This window comes from Littorina saxatilis, linkage group LG4 (assembly GCF_037325665.1).
Source record: "Littorina saxatilis isolate snail1 linkage group LG4, US_GU_Lsax_2.0, whole genome shotgun sequence".
NCBI classification, from domain to species: Eukaryota; Metazoa; Mollusca; class Gastropoda; order Littorinimorpha; family Littorinidae; genus Littorina; species Littorina saxatilis.
The window spans coordinates 10,761,268-10,780,644 of NC_090248.1; the positions used below are offsets into that span (position 1 = coordinate 10,761,268).

Consider the following 19,377-nt stretch of genomic DNA (forward strand, 5'->3'; position numbering starts at 1 on the left):
TCTGAATCGCTCTACACACACACACACAGACACACACACACACACACACACACACACACACACACACACACACACACACACACACACACATACACCACAACCCTCGTCTCGATTCCCCCCTCTACGTTAAAACATTTAGTCAAAACTTGACTAAATGTAAAAAGAAATCGGCATCGTGTTTACAAATGTATCTTAATCATCGGTTCAGAGGGCATCGCCGAATGACTGCGGCAAGTGCAACGCGATCGAAGTGGCACGCGGTGTTCCTCCGGAAAAGGCCGAAGCGGCTTTGACGTCAGTCGTTCAGTGGGGCGTTTAGGAATCGCTAATTCGCGGCCCGGATATTAAACCAATCCCGAAATAGGAGATAGTATAAAACGCACTGTCGGACCGAATCGATTGCCACACTCAGCATCCGTCTTGCATTGAGACATTGTGAAACTGTTACAGGTAAGCACAATACATTAGATGTGAGGTATTAGCGTGTGTGCATGTGTGTACGTGTGTTGCTGGATGTTTGATTTAAATAATGTTTTAATTCTGTTTGACATAAAACAAGAATGGTCGTTTATTGGAACGTTTATTATTGACAAATCAAAACGTTTTGTTGGCAGGATTTCTGTTTGTCATAGTCATGAAATTTACATTACCACCAAGTGAAAACAACAAGCCAGCGGAGGTTTGTACTGAAGGCTTTGTGATTGGTTGTGTGGTAACTAGCAGTATGAAAAACACAAACCAACTATTAATTGAACATTTGTTGAAAAAACACACACACACACACACACACACACACACACACACACACACACACACACACACACACACACACACACACACTTTTTATTCCTTTTTCTTACTCTTGTTGTTGTTTATGCTGTTTATGTTTATGTTTATGTTTATGTTGTTACATTTAGTCAAGTTTTGACTAAATGTTTTAACATAGAGGGGGAATCGAGACGAGGGTCGTGGTGTATGTGTGTGTGTGTGTGTGTGTGTGTGTGTGTGTGTGTGTGTGTGTGTGTGTGTGTATGTGTCTGTCTGTGCGTGTGTGTGTGTGTGTGTGTAGAGCGATTCAGACCAAACTACTGGACCAATCTTTATGAAATTTGACATGAGAGTTCCTGGGAATGATATCCCCGGACGTTTTTTTTTTCTCCAATAAATACCTTTGATGACGTCAAATCCGGCTTTTTGTAAAAGTTGAGGTGGCACTGTCACACCCTCATTTTTCAATCAAATTGATTTACATTTTTGTAAAGCAACCTTCGACGAAGGCCGGACTTCGGTAGTGCATTTCAGCTTGGTGGCTTAAAAATTAATTTATGACTTTGGTCATTACAAATCTGAAAATTGTAATAATTTTTTTTTATATAAAACGATCCCAATTTACGTTCATCTTATTCTACATCATTTCCTGATTCCAAAAACATATAAATATGTTATATTTGGATTAAAAACAAGCTGTGAAAATAAAAATTATGATCAAAATTAAATTTCCGAAATCGATTTAAAAACAATTTCATCTTATTCCTTGTCGGTTCCTGATTCCAAAAACATATAGATATGATATGTTTGGATTAAAAACACGCTCAGAAAGTTCAAACGAAGAGAGGTACAGAAAAGCGTGCTATGCAGCACAGCGAAACCACTACCGCGCTGAACAGGCTCATCAGTTTCACTCCGTATTGCACAAGCGGCGGACTACGGTCATTGTGAAAAAATACAGTGTTCAGTTTCATTCTGTGAGCCCCACAGCTTGACTAAATGTAGTAATTTCGCCTTACGCGACTTGTTATTGATAGTTTTCATCTTCTTTCTTCTTATTCTTATTTTTCTTGCGGTATGATCATGCATTTTGCACAACAAACTCACCCTGTACTCCACGTCTTCTCGGTCAAAAGGACTCAACCCGATATGGCTTTACTTCAATACACCATCGTCGTCTGTTTCACAATACTCAACCTGGTTGTGATCATCGATGGTCTTTGGTACGAAGAACATGGGACCCATAACGGGATACAAAAGTGGCTTTGCAAGAAAACGGAACAACTATTCGTGAGATTCTGTCTTGAAAACCCAAACAGGCATTTGTGTCTAAAGCTGCAGTGGATCCTGAAGCTCGGAAGGTGTACTCCTGGTGAGTTATTATTTTTGTTCTGGTTACTTGTGTGTGTGTGGGTGTGGATGTGAGTGTGTGTTTGTGAGTGAGTGTGAGTGTGAGTGAGTGTGAGTGTGAGTGTGTGTTTGTAAGTGTGTGTGTGTGTGCGTGTGTGTGTGTGTGTGTGTGTGTTTGTGTTTGTGTGTGTGTGGGCCGCGGTATGTGTGTGTGTGTGTGTTAGTGTGTGTGTGTGTATGAGAGAGAGTTTTTGTTTTTTGAGTGTGTATGTGTGTGTGTATGTGTGTGCGTGTGTGTATGTGTGTGTGTGTGTGTGTGTGTGTGTGTGTGTGTGTGTGTGTGTGCTTTTTAGACATTTTGGCCATTATTCGTTGTTTAGTCTTGTCCCTTCGGTACTTTTGTTATGTTCATTACATTTAGTCAAGTTTTGACTAAATGTTTTAACATAGAGGGGGGAATCGAGACGAGGGTCGTGGTGTATGTGTGTCTGTCTGTCTGTCTGTCTGTCTGTCTGTCTGTGTGTGTGTAGAGCGATTCAGACTAAACTACTGGACCGATCTTTATGAAATTTGACATGAGAGTTTCTGGGTACGATATCCTCAGACGTGTTTTTCATTTTTTTTTGATAAATGTCTTTGATGACGTCATATCCGGCTTTTCGTGAAAGTTGAGGCGGCACTGTCACGCTCTCATTTTTCAACCAAATTGGTTGAAATTTTGGTCAAGTAATTTCTGACGAAGCCCGGACTTCGGTATTGCATTTCAGCTTGGTGGCTTAAAAATTAATGAATGACTTTGGTCATTAAAAATCTGAAAATTGTAAAAAAACCACATTTTTTATAAAACGATCCAAATTTACGTTCTTTTTATTCTCCATTATTTTCTGATTCCAAAAACATATAAATATGTTATATTTGGATTAAAAACAAGCTCTGAAAATTAAAAATATAAAAATTATGATCAAAATTACATTTTCGAAATCAATTTAAAAACCCTTTCATCTTATTCCTTGTCGGTTTCTGATTCCAAAAACATATAGATATGATATGTTTGGATTGAAAACACGCTCAGAAAGTTAAAACGAAAAGAGGTACAGAAAAGCGTGCTATCCTTCTCAGCGCAACTACTACCCCGCTCTTCTTGTCAATTTCACTGCCTTTGCCATGAGCTGTGGACTGACGATGCTACGAGGTCTTGCTGCATTGCATTGCGTTCAGTTTCATTCTGTGAGTTCGACAGCTACTTGACTAAATGTTGTATTTCGGCTTACGCGACTTGTTTTGGGTCTTGTTGTCGTTGAGCACTGACCCCCTACCTCGCCACTCCTCTTAAATCCGTTATCCAACAAGAGAAAGGCAGATGGATAGTTATCTCCGTAACTAATAATTCTTGTTCTTACATTGTCACCAGAAAGTGATGTATTCGATTATGTCGCTATTTGCAATATTCGAATTATAAGATGCTTCATTTAAATAGGTATGTAGTTTCCCACTTCCGCATTCAACCATTATTAACAGCGGATATTGTCCTGGGCGACATCATTTTTTGAAAAGAAAAGCATATGTTTGTATTCTACAGAATCTGTTCTTGTCCGGAAAACTTAAGTATGTCTTATCTTAAGCCCTTTTCCAGTCTAACCTATGTCCTGTCCTTTGAGAAGGTAAAATCCTTTCTCTTTTATCTCTTTATAGGGTAATACATTTGGCAACATCATTGTTATTAGTTTTCCAGTCTGGTTTCTAGTTACTTTTGTTTGCCTGTGTATGCTTGGTTTTTGTCGTAGAATATTTTGGAAGTGTCTCAGACAAGGAAGTTGCTGAAAAAAAAAGAAACTTCAACCACATAAAAAATGTGTCCTCTCCTTTTATCTTTGCCTTTACATCTCTCTCCACCCCCCCACCCCCCTGTCACGTGCTCGTGTGTCTGTCTCTGTCTCTCTGTGTTTTTCTCATTCCGTGTTTGTTTTGGAGTATTTGTGTGTGTCTTTCTCTATCTTTGTGTGTCTCTCTGTGTCTGTCTGTTTGTCTTTCTATCTTTTTCTCGCTGTCTTTCCGTTTGCCTCTCTCTCAACATTCGTATTCTCTCCCGGTACTGCGTGGTTGGTATACCGAAATGAAAAATAATCTCAAACACGCATAGCTTCTTATTAGTTTATTTGATGCACACAAAACAATACAGAAAAACAAAGGAATTACGAACAGACGAGCCAAAGAACCAATCAACCAAATATATACAGAGGCCAAAAACGAAGCAGGCAACCGACATAATCTCAGAAATTGACGTTAATCATGTTTTTAGCCTGCAGGATGAGCACAGCTTACGAAGAGTCAGAACAGATGTGCAGAACAGACTGCGACGAAGGTGACGTCGTTCCGGGATTGTGCGGACGGCATGAGAAGTGTTGCCTTGCCGATACCGGCATGGACGAGTGTCCAACCAGTGACGAAGGCGTAACTTGCGAATCCGCAGATAAATGTACGGGTTCAGGAGTGACGGTAGATTCCGGTTTCGCCTGCAGTACTGGTGAGGGCCAAGTGTGTTGCCGCAGGGTAAGTAAAATATAGACAGCAAAATATGTTGATATTTACGGTGTCTGGAACCCGTTTCCTCTGAACCCATCTTGTTGTGGTTAACTTATTTGTATAACCATGGTCCCCATTGTTTGTTTCTCCAGTAAACGTACATCGAAACTTTGATCTATCTACCGATCTTATAGTTGAGCGAAATAATACACAACAGACAAATACTAATAATGATATCTCCTAAAAACAAAAGCCGAAGTAAAGCGTTTATCCGGTCAACTTTATTTGGTTGTTGTGCATTGTGCTCGTCTAAAGGTTGACAGATCGAAGTGTTTCGTTATGTCTAAGATTAAACGCTCCATAAACCTAACTTTTTGTTGTTTTTATTCGTGTCGTTGGAAGGATAGCAATCTATCTGTTTCAGATACACCTGCAGAGTCAGATACATGTAGCTCAAATGTAATAATATTATCATATTGATGGTTTCTGAAAATCGTGGTGTCTCACTCTCCTATGATTGCTTCTGAATATTGTTGTAACTTTTTTTTTATTGAAAACAAAGCAAAACAAAATAAAAATAAAAAATCGTCCTGTTAGGCCAAAAAAAAAAGTGGTATGTTTCTGGTAACATGGCTACAAAAAATAGGGTAGGTAGGTAGGGATTTTTTTATTTTAATTTTTTTAAATTTTTTTGTGGTCAGGGTAGAAAATAACTATACAGTGACGCAAAGAGACTGGACTTACTATACAAAGAGAAAGACAACAAATTACAAAACAAATGAGACACAAGAAAAAAAGGGTTGATCAGAGATCAACAGGGCCAAAACATGTTGTAGAACATGGGGGGGGGGGGGGGGGGAGGAGGAGGGGGGATTAGTTGTGTGTGGGACTTTGAAAACGTAGAATGGAACTCCGCATAAAAGAACGTTCCAACGTAAAATCAAACTAACTCCTTTATACCGTATTTTACCATGTTTAGGCACGGTCATGAAAGGGGTTCCAATGGTGCAGCCATAGTCGTATTTTTAGAGTATGCACAAACACACGCCTCATCCCCTAGATCATTGGTGACCTGAAGAAAGCAGTTAGAGCTGGGTTCAAGGTCATGCCTATTCAGGAAAGCTTCCGCGCCATTGACAATTTCGGAGGTGTAATTTGATAACACCTCAGTTTTGGAGAAAAGGTAAATGTCCGACCATTTTACCTATAGACTCGAAACTTTGTAGAATGGTCGTGGACGAACTAAAGTTCATGCACAACAGCTATCAAAATATTTGTTAAATTCAAATGACTGAAAAAATAACCCCTTCGCAATATGCGCAAATTTAATCAATGATATGAACGCATTCATCCATGGGAAATGTCCTGATCCTGCCTGCAATTGCTGTATTGAAGGCATTGATTGTCTAATGTTGATTAATGTATACTATGTCATTTGAATTACCCCAATCCACTCATATACAGAAAAATGAACGACTGAAACGGGAATCAAAGGTGGGAGCAGCAATGCAACTTCAATCACGGTATCATCAGTGGAAGAAAAGTGACTAAAAAGGAGGAAGCACCAATCCACACATAATCACAGTAACATGTAACACAAGGTGACTCGGATGAAGCAGCCACCCAACTAATGTATTATGACAATGAGCAATCTGCACATAACATAAAACCATCAAAGCGATGTTCCTTAAAATAAAATGGTATCCAGGTCACTTGGGTTCAGTTATGTCATAGCATAAAACAGCTCACTGCTCCCATGAATTGTTCTGAGCCTTGCAATGATAAGTAAAGCAATGAGAGCAGATCTGATGCAGTGCACTGCCAATCATTGGCCGGCTGAAATATACTGCAATCTTGATGCAAATTACCATGTAATTTTCTTGGTGATATGGTCATCACTGCAGGCAGTAAAAGATCATCCAACGTTTTGCAATGAAGAACAATGAAGTTATTAGTCGAACAAAAAATAAACAGACGAATAAAGATTGAAAATTGTCAAATGCAATGGGGCTGGATCTCCCTGTTGAAGAACTTTGAGCAAAAGACCACAAATGAGCTAACAAAGAATACTGTACGAAAGTACGAAATGTTACATGCACTGCAAGATCTCCCTGTTGAGAAACTTTGAGTAAAAGATATACCCATTTTATTGCAAAGAAGACATACAGAGTAACATGTATATGAACAGAGTGCGAAGAATTCAAACAAAGAAGACCCGACATTTTTAAAATTATGTCAAATGCAGAGTGGCGGAAAATGTGTTTCGTGAGGAACTTACAGCACACACAAACACAACTATTTGCAAAGTGTAAAAACAACACGAAGAGAGTGAGAAGAACGAGTAACAATTAAAAACATTGCAAGAAATAACAAAATGTCATATGCAGTGACGATTCTGCTGCGGAACTTTTAGTTTTAGTAACAAGTTACGAAGTTCCTGTAAATAGTTAACACGGTGTTCAAACAACATGAACAAAATGAGAAAAAGAGCAAAATAAATGCAATGGTGACAGTTCTTCGCGTACAGAAATGTTCAGTGTGTCGGTGACCAAAACAAGGAATTCTTGTGAAACCTAGACATATTGCATAACACCAGCGGCGGAGCACGCAAGAATAATGGTTCGATATGAAGACTCGACAGAGTAAACCCTATCATTATCTCCAGAGCGCTTCCAGTAGAGGCTGCCCGCGGTCGTTCACTGATACAAAAAGGTACCAAGTGTCGGTGTCTAACTGTCCCTCTCAGCGGGAGAGTTGCTTTGTCATAACCCCCTCCGTCCACTTCTGTTGTTTCAATGCCGGGGTGAGGTCAACGGTCAATCACAGCCCACCCCAGTCGCGAGACACTCAGCTGGTCGTGGGCTTTGCTCAGTTGTAGTTGTCTCCCGTACTCCTGTAGCATGCACTGATCTAAAAATAATCCACTATTCAGTTTAGATCAATGCGCTGCACCGAGACGGTTCCGGAATTCCCAACAAAAGAAAAGATCCGCACAATATCGTCCCGGTCCCCGCGCGCACTGCTCGGCGCCACGGCCAATGACCGATTTCTGTGGCTTCACCACCGCGGCACTCCAAAAGTAGTAGTCCGCGTAATGCAAGCGTCTGTTCTTGAACATTTCCCACTGATCTAAAAATAAAACCAGTGCAATTTCCTCGGTCGGGCTTTGCCACAGAAACTCACGGTTTAGTAAAATGTACAATGTATTTTCTGATTTGTGCGCAAAAGCTTTTTTTCTTTTTTCTTTTTTTGAGTCACTTGAGAAAAAGTGACTCTATGTAATCGGTCAGTGTTAGTCTGTCCGGCCGGCCGTCCGTAGACACCACCTTAACGTTGGACTTTTCTCGGAAACTATCAAAGCGATCGGGCTCATATTTTGTTTAGTCGTGACCTCCAATGACCTCTACACTTTAACGATGGTTTCGTTGACCTTTGACCTTTTTCAAGGTCACAGGTCAGCGTCAAAGGAAAAATTAGACATTTTATATCTTTGACAAAGTTCATCGGATGTGATTGAAACTTTGTAGGATTATTCTTTACATCAAAGTATTTACATCTGTAGCCTTTTACGAACGTTATCAGAAAAACAAGGGAGATAACTAGCCTTTTCTGTTCGGCAACACACAACTTAACGTTGGGCTTTTCTCGGAAACTATAAAAGTGACCGGGCTCAAATTTTATGTGAACGTGACTCCCAGTGACCTCTACACTTTGACGTCTGCTTTGGTGACCTTTGACCTTTTTCAAGGTCACAGGTATGTCTTGAAGGAAAAAAATTGAAATATCATATCTCTGAAACTATTCATCGGATTTGATTCAAACTTTATAGGATTATTCTTTACATCAAATTATTTACATCTGTAGCTTTTTACAAACGTTATCGGAAACACAGGGGAGATAACTAGCCTTTCCTGTTCGTCAACACACAACTTAACGTTGGGCTTTTCTCGTAAACTATAAAAGTGACACAGCTCTAAGAGTAACAAATGTTAGTGTGTCTACTGTTAATATGATTGCTTCGAAAAAAAATTAATGATGCTAGTTTATGTGAATTAAGTTATTGATGGGGTTTGTTTATGTGAGATTAATGAGAGTATTTTTAATGCCAAGGTAAATATTTTGTTGCTCGATCCATGCAATCTCATTCTTCAGGTATGCATTGTGTTGTGAATAGCAATTTCTTCCTGTCCATCTGATGCCTCATATAATATTCAGAACTGCGAAAGTGACTCGATCGAGCGTTTGCTCTTCTTGTTTAACATAACAATGTTTAATGTCACTGTTTGTTTAAAAAAACATGGTCACATTTGTAAAAAAAAATGTTAGATTAGAAAATAAATAACATTTTGGTTCATGATTTTTCCTACACCTGTGCTGAAAATAAGAAATAAAAATGTTGGTATATAAGTCACTCAAATACAGGTAAGTATGCATGGCTCGGTTTGAGTTTGTTGCGGTTGACCCTGCACAATTCGATCTCTGATGTTTTTGTTGAACAATTTTGTAATTCACAACTTCCTGTGTTACACAAACTCAGTGATGACCAATTTTGCCTCCACCCCTCCCATAGGGTGACGGATTTCACAACTTTCTACAGATGAACAACAATGTTGCCTTCACCCCTCCCATAGGGTGACGGATGTCACAACTTTCTGTGTACACAAACTGATGACGACATAAGCGCATGCGCAAACGCCTGCCGACACCCATAAGCTTTCAGCTATACATACCCTTTAAACAGTATTTTATTCGTAAACAGACACATGATAATATCAATCAATCAATCAATGAGGCTTATATCGCGCATATTCCGTGGGTACAGTTCTAGGCGCTCTGCAGCGATGCCGTGTGAGATGAAATTTTATACGGCCAGCAGATTGCAGCCATGTCGGCGCATATTTACCTTTCACGGCCTTATTCCAAGTCACACGGGTATGGTAGACAATTATTAACTGTGCCTAAGCAATTTTGCCAGGAAAGACCCTTTTGTCAATCGTGGGATCTTTAACGTGCACACCCAATGTAGTATACACGGGGGGTGGTTCGGACACAACATCATTAAGAAGGAGCACAACAAGTTTAAAACTTATGGTAAGTGCTCACATAAACATTCCTGAAATTTCATGGCGGATTATGATCAATGCGACACATTTTTTGAAAAAAGAGATGAGACAAAAAAAAAATATATATATATATATATATAAAAAAAGGAAAAAAAAGGAAAAAAAAGGGAGAAAAACAGCAAGGAAAACTTAGTTTGAATTATCGAACACAATCTGTGTCAATACCGAAAACGAAAACAATTACAAAACGAGAACGAAAGACACAACAAAATATCAAAAAAAAAGATGGGCCCCAAGTAATATATTTAGAAAAACCCACACCAACATCGAACTAAGGTGTCCCAAAGCGGTTTGATTTCTCAATATAGCTTTGGACAGCAACAAAAATAGCACTATTTTCAAATATGGAAATGTTTGAATCACCTGTCAGGAGTGTGTCAATATTAACAAATTCTGGAGCTAATGTACCGATTGTTGCGGTTCTTGCATCATTAAACAGGGGACATGATAGCAAATAGTGATGAACAGTTTCAGCAAAATAACCACAAGAACATTCCGGGTTGTTTACTAGGTGGCGATTAAACATATCATATTGTAAATCACTCATTCCAAGTCTTAACCTGCAATGCAAAACTTCAGTTTTGCGATTTGGGGAATAGTAATATGGTGGAATTGAAATATCAAAAGCTGTGAAATGTCGCTTGAACAGACCAACAGAATCACATTGTTGTATATTTTCAGGCAACTTATTCCAGAGACTAGTTGCAGAAGGAATAAAAGATGACTTGTACAAATCTGATTTACACTGGGGAGTCTTACGCTCTAGTGGGTGTCTGTGGTGGTAGGGATTTAGGTCAGAAACAAGAGGTGGCAATAAAACGTTGAGGTAATTTGGTACATTGCCGTGGACCATTTTATAATATAACATTAATTTGTGACGGCGTCTTCGCTCTGTAAGTGGTATAAAGCCAGATTCTGTATACAATTTTTCGTGTGAAGTGCCTTTAACAGCACCAACAATAATTCGAATGGATTCGAGTTGCAGCTTCTCCAGCTCATCTGAAAGCTTCTTTGTACAATTATCCCACACAACATCACAATAATCAAAATGAGGTAAAATAAAAGATTTATACATTGCTTCTAGGGATCTTCGACTGAGCCTATATTTATAAGATTTTAAACAAGCCACAAGTACTCGACAAGTTGCCACAATAGACTGTATGTGTAAGGCCCATTTACAATTATCTTAAAAAATAACACCTAAATGTTTATGACTTTCTTTTTCTATGAGGGCTACATCGCCAAAAACAAGGGGAAATTTCTGTATGCATCTTTGACCGGAAAAGGATATTAACTCTGTTTTCGACTGATTAAATTTCACTTTCCATTTAATGGCCCAGTTTGCAATCTTACCTAAATCAGAATTGAGTATTTCAGTTCTACGGAAAGGGTCATCGAGGCTTAAATACATGCTGGTATCATCTGCAAATAGTTTAATCACTGATTCAATATTATCAACAATGTCGTTTATATAAACCAAAAAGAGGAGAGGTCCTAATACTGACCCTTGGGGAACACCCGCAGAAACCGGCAAAAACTGTGACTTACAACCTTTTACCACAACACATTGTTTTCTTTCCCTCAAATAATTATCAAACCAAAAATACAACTGTCCCCTTATGCCAATAGCGTATAACTTTTTCATCAAACCCTTGTGCCAAACTCTGTCGAAAGCTTTTGACACGTCAAAGAAAATCGCCTGTGATGTTATCTTATCATCAAAAGCTTTGCATATATCATTATACAAACAAATGAGTTGGTATACAGTTGAATCACATGGAATAAAACCGGACTGAACTGGTGTTAACAGGTTATGCTCCTTCAAATAAGCAAACACGTGACATTGTACACACCTTTCCATAACTTTACCTACACAGCTAAGAAGTTGGATATTGGTCGGTAATTTGAACATAATTCCTTTTCACCTTTCTTATATATCGGAATTACATTAGCTATCTTCCATATTGCGGGAACTGTGGCTTCTTCGAGAGATCTGTTGAATAATGCAGTGAGTGGCATCGCAATAATATCTGCACACGCAGCCAGAACTCTATTTGAAACAGAATCAGGACCAGAGGCTTTGCGTACATCAAGATTCTTCAACATAGTAAGCACGTGTGCAGCATCAATAATCAAAAAATCAATGGTGGTATTCTGTTCTCTAACTTCAGGAACTTCATCATCATCATCATCATCCAATACCGATTGTTTTACAAAACATTCATTGAATACTGTTGCTTTTTCTACATTGGAATAATAAACACGGCCATTGTTTTCGATGGGAGGAAATTCATTTGAAGACATACCTTTGCGTGACATAAAGGACTTTACTAATTTCCACCAATCTTTATTGCCAAAACAGTCTTGTGAACTAACACGATTATCCAATTCTTTTAAATATTCTGCTTTCCTCAATCGAATAACATCAGTTAATTTATTGCGAATTCTTCGGAAAAAATCCCAGATCCAAACAGAATTCAATAGTTTTGCTAATGTGTGTATCTTTTTCTTTTTATCAATCAGTCGTTTAATACCGTCAGTCATCCAGGGTGTACCCGCTTCTCTCACAGTTATTTCTTTAACTGGCATACACTGTGTAACCATATCCATTAGGGTATCCGAAAATGCCTCTGCTGCTTCGTCAATCGAACTGAGTGAGACCATACTCGTCCAATCCACATTACATAATTTTTCCTTTAAACTGACAACGTCCAATTTGGAATAATTATAAATCAACCGTTTATAACTTGCTTTGCCTATACTATTTCCTTTAACAATTGCAAGCGGGACCGAATGGTCACTGCAGATTGGCGGTAAAACCTGAATTTCTTCAACAATATCAGGGCTTGGTGTCAAAATCAAATCTATGCACGTTGACGTTGTTTCTGTAATTCGTGTAGGTTGTTTTACTAACTGGAACAAACCATTTTTTATCATAATATCTTGCAAATTGAAACACGTACTATTAAGAACATCGGAATTAAAATCACCACAAACAATATACTTCATACCAGTCATACCGGCTGCATTAACTGATTGATCTATCAGGTCCCAATAACCAACATTTGCAGAAGGCGGTCTATAAAAAGTTCCAACTAATAAGCTTTCCTGTTGTATCTTAGTTTCAATCCAATATACATACATACATACATGTGAGCCAACGCCACCGTAATACTAGGGCTCATGGCCCTAGAACAAGGGATGAGGGGTTATCCCCCTTGTGTCGTCTGCCGTCTGTTACTTTTGTTTTGACGTTTTATTTTAGTTTTTGCTTTTACAAATGCAATAAAAAATAAGTCTAGGGTCGGCGGGAAAAAACTAGGTAGGGTCGGGTGACCAGAAACATACAACTTTTTTTTGTGGCCTTAACACAATTGTGATTATTATTATTCAGTTTTAATCCAGTTTGATTTATTATTGGTTATAAATTACGAAGTGTTGTGTCCCATTATTACATTTTTGTGTGTAGTTTTTATTGTAAATTTTCTTTCAAATTCATGTAACCCTAGTTGTTTTGGAAATAAATATTGCCTTGCCTTGCCATGCTTAGGGGGAAAATGTGCTATCTGACTGGGGCATTCGTTATGACTAGAATTAACAGTACTTTCCACGATTTGAATTGCAGGTATGTCCATTTGACCTGGCCGATTACAATTGCGAGCAGCCGAAGTGTTCCGATAGTTACTTCCAGGTACAAGCGCCATGTCCCAACGCGGGAGACTTGTGCTGTGAGGTGTGTATTGTTTGCAGCTGAGGCCAAACAGAAATAATGTTGTTATAGCTTTTAAGGTAACGTGACCAAACAAGATAGGGTCGGCTTAAAAAAAAATATATTTAGTCGATTTTAAAGGAGGTTACGTACCTTAGTCTCGATATGGTTCGCAAAATGTGCCAACAGTTTTTTTTTGGTTTTTTTGAGAAATGAAAATTTTTGTTTAGAGTCGGCGGAACAAAATTTTGTTTGGCCTAATGGTCACACCGTTCGTTGCCTGGTAGAGTGACATCTGAGGAACGTTTGAAGATGGTACCTTGGCTTCCTTCTCCTGTAACAGATCCATTTGTTCCTTTAAAAAAGAACTGTACAAACACAAAATAATTAATCATACAATTTTGATTGCCAAAATGTGTATAAGTATATATAAATATTGTGAGAGAGATGATTTGAATATTGTATTAGAAAAAGAACTGTATATTAGGACATTTTGAAGAAAAAAAAGAATGAAAAAAAACTACAAAAAACCCCACATAATTTAGGACATTTTATTATCCAAATGATTGATTACAAATCATGTCATATTTTTGCTGTAAAGTTGTATGTAGTGAGGGATACATGTTTATGGATTAAAAGCCCCACAATGATATGCACGGCAAAATTTAAAAAAAAGAAGAAAAAAAGAAGAAAAAAACCAGAATATAATTTATGACAAAATAACAGAAAACAAGTACAACAACTACAACACCGATAACCTGGCTGTTTCAGTCCTGAGCAGAGTGAGGTTGTTTATATGCTGAATACATTTGATAGACAGAGGTGAAAATAATTCAGCGAACGTTTCAGAATGTAGCCTTCGCATTCCATCAAATATTAAAAAGCCCGGAAGCAGCAATATGACTCGTGCCTTCAAAATCTACACGTACACGTGCACATCTTTACAACACATATTGCCGCTTCCGGGCTTTTTAATATTTTATGGAATGCGAAGGCTACATTCTGCTTTCAAGGTTAGAGTTAAGAGAAAAAAATAAGCTGGTGGTTCTAACTAGCTTCCGGACTGATTTCGGACTGATATTACATGTATAAGGTTAGCTTGATTAATGACCCTGATGCGGTGTGTCTAAAACACGCGGGGACACGCGGGGACACGCGGGGACACGCGGGGACTCACGGGGACACACAGGGACGGTGAATTAGCACGCCGGGACGTTATATAATAACATTCTGACTATCCTTTATGTATTTCTAAAAAAAAAAAAATAAAAAAAAAAAATTATTAAATTATTTATCTATTAAAATTTTTTTTTCTTTTATTCAGAATGTTTTAAAATAACGTCCCCCCGTGCTATTTCACCGTCCCCGCGTGTCCCAGCGTGCAGTTAAACTGTCCCCGCGTGTCCCCGCGTGTTTTAGTCACAAAGAGTGTCTAAAACACGCGGGGACACGCGGGGACACACGGGGACACACAGGGACGGTGAATTAGCACGCCGGGACGTTATATAATAACATTCTGACTATCCTTTATGTATTTCTAAAAAAAAATATATGTATTTATTAACTTATTTATTTATTAATTTTTTTTCTTTCTTTTTTTCAGAATGTTATAAAATAACGTCCCCCCGTGCTATTTCACCGTCCCCGCGTGCAGTTAAACTGTCCCCGCGTGTCCCCGCGTGTTTTAGTCACTGTCTAACACACGCGGGGACACGCGGGGACATACGGGGACACACGGGGACGGTAAATTAGCACGCCGGGATGTTATATAATAACATTCTGACCATCATTTATGTATTTCTAAAAAAATAAAAATAAAATATTTATTAACTTATTTATTTATTAAATTTTTTTTCTTCTTTTTTTCAGAATGTTATAAAATAACGTCCCCCCGTGCTATTTCACCGTCCCCGCGTGTCCCCGCGTGCAGTTAAACTGTCCCCGCGTGTCCCCGCGTGTTTTAATCACAGGGGGTGTCTAAAACACGCGGGGACACGCAGGGACACACGGGGACACACGGGGACGGTGAATTAGCACGCCGGGACGTTAAATGATAACATTCTGACTATCCTTTATGTATTTCTAAAAAAAAAATATATATATATATTAACTTATTTATTTATTAATTTTTTTTCTTTCTTTTTTTCAGAATGTTATAAAATAACGTCCCCCCCGTGCTATTTCACCGTCCCCGCGTGCAGTTAAACTGTCCCCGCGTGTTTTAGTCACTGTCTAGAACACGCGGGGACACGCGGGGACAGTTTAACGGCACGCGGGGACACGCGGGGACGGTGAAATAGCACGGGGGGACTATAACATTCTGAAAAAAAGAAGAAACAAAAATTTAATACATAAATAAGTTAATAAATATTTTATTTTTTATTTTTTAGAAATACATAAAGGTTAGTCAGAATGTTATTATATAATGTCCCGGCGTGCTAATTCACCGTCCCCGTGTGTCCCCGCGTGTCCCCGCGTGTTTTAGTCACAGGGGGTGTCTAAAACACGCGGGGACACGCGGGGACACGCGGGGACACGCGGGGACACGCGGGGACAGTTTAACTGCACGCGGGGACACGCGGGGACGGTGAAATAGCACGGGGGGACGTTATTTTATAACATTCTGAAAAAAAGAATTTTTTTTTTAATAAATAAATAAGTTAATAAATTTTTTATTTTTTATTTTTTAGAAATACATAAAGGACTAGAATGAATACCCGCTTCACCGGAAAGAAGTACTTAGAGCCGTACGCCGGCTTCGCCGGGTCCGAACAATGGACCCGCCAAGCTTAGGTCCCTCCCAGATTCGTGGAATGGGAACAGCACGAAAATGATCCAGTGGCCATAATGCCATTCCTGACCATATCGAGTCTCATCCTTGTCGACGAATGTAACCGTGTTAATCACCTTTGGAGGCGAACTCCACTCAAACAGGATTGAGCAATTTAGAGCTTATCTCTAAGCCCTTTTGAACTGTTATGGCTTCTCAAAGGAAGGCCAGTACATACAAATACATGATGATGATAAAATCGTTTATTTAACGTCACTCTGTAAAAACATTGGCGACATTTGTCTTAGATTAAGAACACACACAGGCACGCACACAAACTTTCCCTTTATGTACAGTGGTTCACCACCCTCCCGCCCCCCGCACACTCTCGCTCATCTAATTAAAAATGGTGTTAAGAGATACTTGGATATAAAATGGTATTTTTAAAAGTTCTGATAAAAATATATAGTAGCTGTATGAGAGGCAATGGCGTCAGCCGCAGCAATGTCTCTTCATATCCAGGGACCAAGTGGGTGCGTGTGCATAAGTCCAGCGATAAGTTTGGGACCTTGCCACCCAAGGTCTTTATTAAAACTTAAAAGATAGCTTAATTTTTCCTTTGAGGTATTTGGCAGAATATTTCTATTTGAGTTTATAAACTGAGTCAGGGGTTGAAAGTGGCATGAGTTCAAATCACACTCCAAAGTCAAATGAGCAATGGTGAGGTCGGATTGACAGGTGCATTTAAGCTCTAGAAATTGGTAATTCCCAGCTTCTGCCCTTAGGCGGTTAATCCTTTTTATTACACGTGGGCATGCATTATAGGTGTTAGATCATCTGTTTTGTTGGGGCTTCCCGAATGAGCCAGCCGGAGCTTATAGCCTTGTGCATATATTTGTTCCTCCATTCTCTCCAGAGAAGAGAGTCTGTAAGGCTACTGATCTCAGAAGCAGACAATGGCAGGTCTACCTCGGAGGCGCCTATGCCTTGGGCAGCTTCTTTAGCGGCTTTGTCCGCTTTCTCGTTGCCAGGCACGTTCACGTGTGCTGGACACCAGACCAGGTTAATCTCGCTTCCTTTTTTTATAATTTTATTTGCCAGCTCCTTTATGGCAATGACAAGATCATGTCTTTTTGATCTTTTGTTAGATCTTAATGCTTCAATGGCTGCTTTGGAGTCAGAGAATATAGCTATCTTTTGAGGAGGAGTGTTCTTGAGATTGAGATGAACAAGCGACATGCAGATGGCAAGGATAGCTCAGTTGAGAAGATCGAGTTTCTGTTGCACAGTTTAAATTTCCCAGTCATGTCATCGCTGGGGATTACAAAAGCTGCGCCAGCCTTCTTGTCATCCAACACTGACCCGTCTGTGTAAACATGAACATGGCCTTTGTATACAGTATCAATGTGCTCAAGGGCTTGTATCCTGAGTAATAACTGGTCATCCTTTGTAGCTGTGCAATATTCTGTGTCAATATTCATTTCTTTCATTGTCCATGAGGGATCACGAGATATGGGGTTTTGGGCCACATCATTTGGGTCGACACTGATTTCACTAAAGAGTGAAGCATTGAATTGAGCCAGTGAGGAGAAAGTAGTGCCAAAGTGGACCTTTTTGTTACAAATACACAAAAGCCGCCAGACCACATCACAAACAGAACTGAACAATCCCCAGGTGTTGCTCAGCACATAGAGAGACACACACACACACACACACACACACACACACACACACACACACACACACACACACACACACACACACACACACACAAACACAGAGAAGCCGTATATATAGAGAGATAGATGACAGTGTATTTTTCGCGTGGCTATAAATTGATTCGACCTTTGCACTTTTACAGTGAGGATAATTTACGGGTCCAATTTACGTTCTGGACACTGCGGTGACCTTCTAAAAATAGTAACAGAACGCCGGGAATATCCGAAGATGCCCCACTCATACTATAGTGCACCATACGAAGGAAGGGAGGTAAACGCTGAAAACCTGGAGAAGATAAGGAAGAGTTACTTATAACGGTGAAATGAACACAAAAACCAAAATCGGTTCAGCGCTGCGCGCTGAGAGCACGTGTTGAAATATCTCATCGATGATATTGTGTCCGGGGTGTAGCTGAATACGGTGTCCAAATTTGAAAAAGATCCACCGAGAACTTTGGCGTTGTGATGTGGTGTAGCGGCTTTGGTGTGTCGGTATGGGGGCCCGGGTAGCTGAGGTGGAACCAAAATCGGTTCAGCGCTGCGCGCTGAGAGCACGTGTTGAAATATCGACCAGGTTGTGTCCTGTCCCGGGTCTACCTGAATATGCCCACCAAATTTGAAGCAGATCCATCGAGAACTTTGGCCGTGCATCGCGAACTCACACACAGACACACACACAGACACACAGACACAAGTCGTATATATATATAGATAGTCAGAATGTTATTATATAACGTCCCGGCGTGCTAATTCACCGTCCCCGTGTGTCCCCGTGTGTCCCCGCGTGTCCCCGCGTGTCCCCGCGTGTTGTAGACACCCCCTGTAACTAAAACACGCGGGGACACGCGGGGACAGTTTAACTGCACGCGGGGACACGCGGGGACGGTGAAATAGCACGGGGGGACGTTATTTTATAACATTCTGAAAAAAAGAAAAAAAAGAAAATTTAATAAATAAATAAGTTAATAATTTTTTTTATAGAAATACATAAAGGATAGTCAGAATGTTATCATATAACGTCCCGGCGTGCTAATTCACGGTCCCCGTGTGTCCCCGCGTGTCCCCGCGTGTTTTAGACACACCCCTATGATGTGACCAAAACTCTGTCAGTAGTTCTACTGCGGCGCAGGAACAAAAAAAAGGTCGTGCTCAAATCTACACGCATGGTAAAACATTTCTATTGTGTACGTGTTATTTAGAGAGCGCCTGGTTAGCAACAAAACTAAACTAACGTTTCTCTTTCATTTCTTCCCAGCTCGGCCTAGGCAAACGTTAGGGGGACAACCTTTTCCCATGCAGGACAACTCGACAGCATTCAGGCGGACAGGGCAAGGATGGCTGCCATTTGTTGGTATCTACAAGTTGCAGCGAACTCACCTGCTAATGCATGTTGATGACATCATACTGATATTATGA

At 39.7% G+C, this 19,377-nt stretch overlaps 1 long non-coding RNA gene across 1 annotated transcript in view; it reads left to right on the plus strand.

The window, feature by feature from the left end:
* The first annotated feature begins 294 nt into the window (after window positions 1-294).
* The window catches only part of LOC138963939 (uncharacterized), a 19,145-nt gene continuing 62 nt past the window's right edge, over window positions 295-19,377 (plus strand). The window contains exons 1-5 of the long non-coding RNA XR_011454966.1: window positions 295-450; window positions 1,905-2,140; window positions 4,418-4,668; window positions 13,390-13,497; window positions 19,217-19,377. The exon at window positions 19,217-19,377 is cut by the window's right edge and continues 62 nt beyond it. This is a non-coding gene — a long non-coding RNA (uncharacterized lncRNA). The remainder of the gene's footprint in view (window positions 451-1,904; window positions 2,141-4,417; window positions 4,669-13,389; window positions 13,498-19,216) is intronic.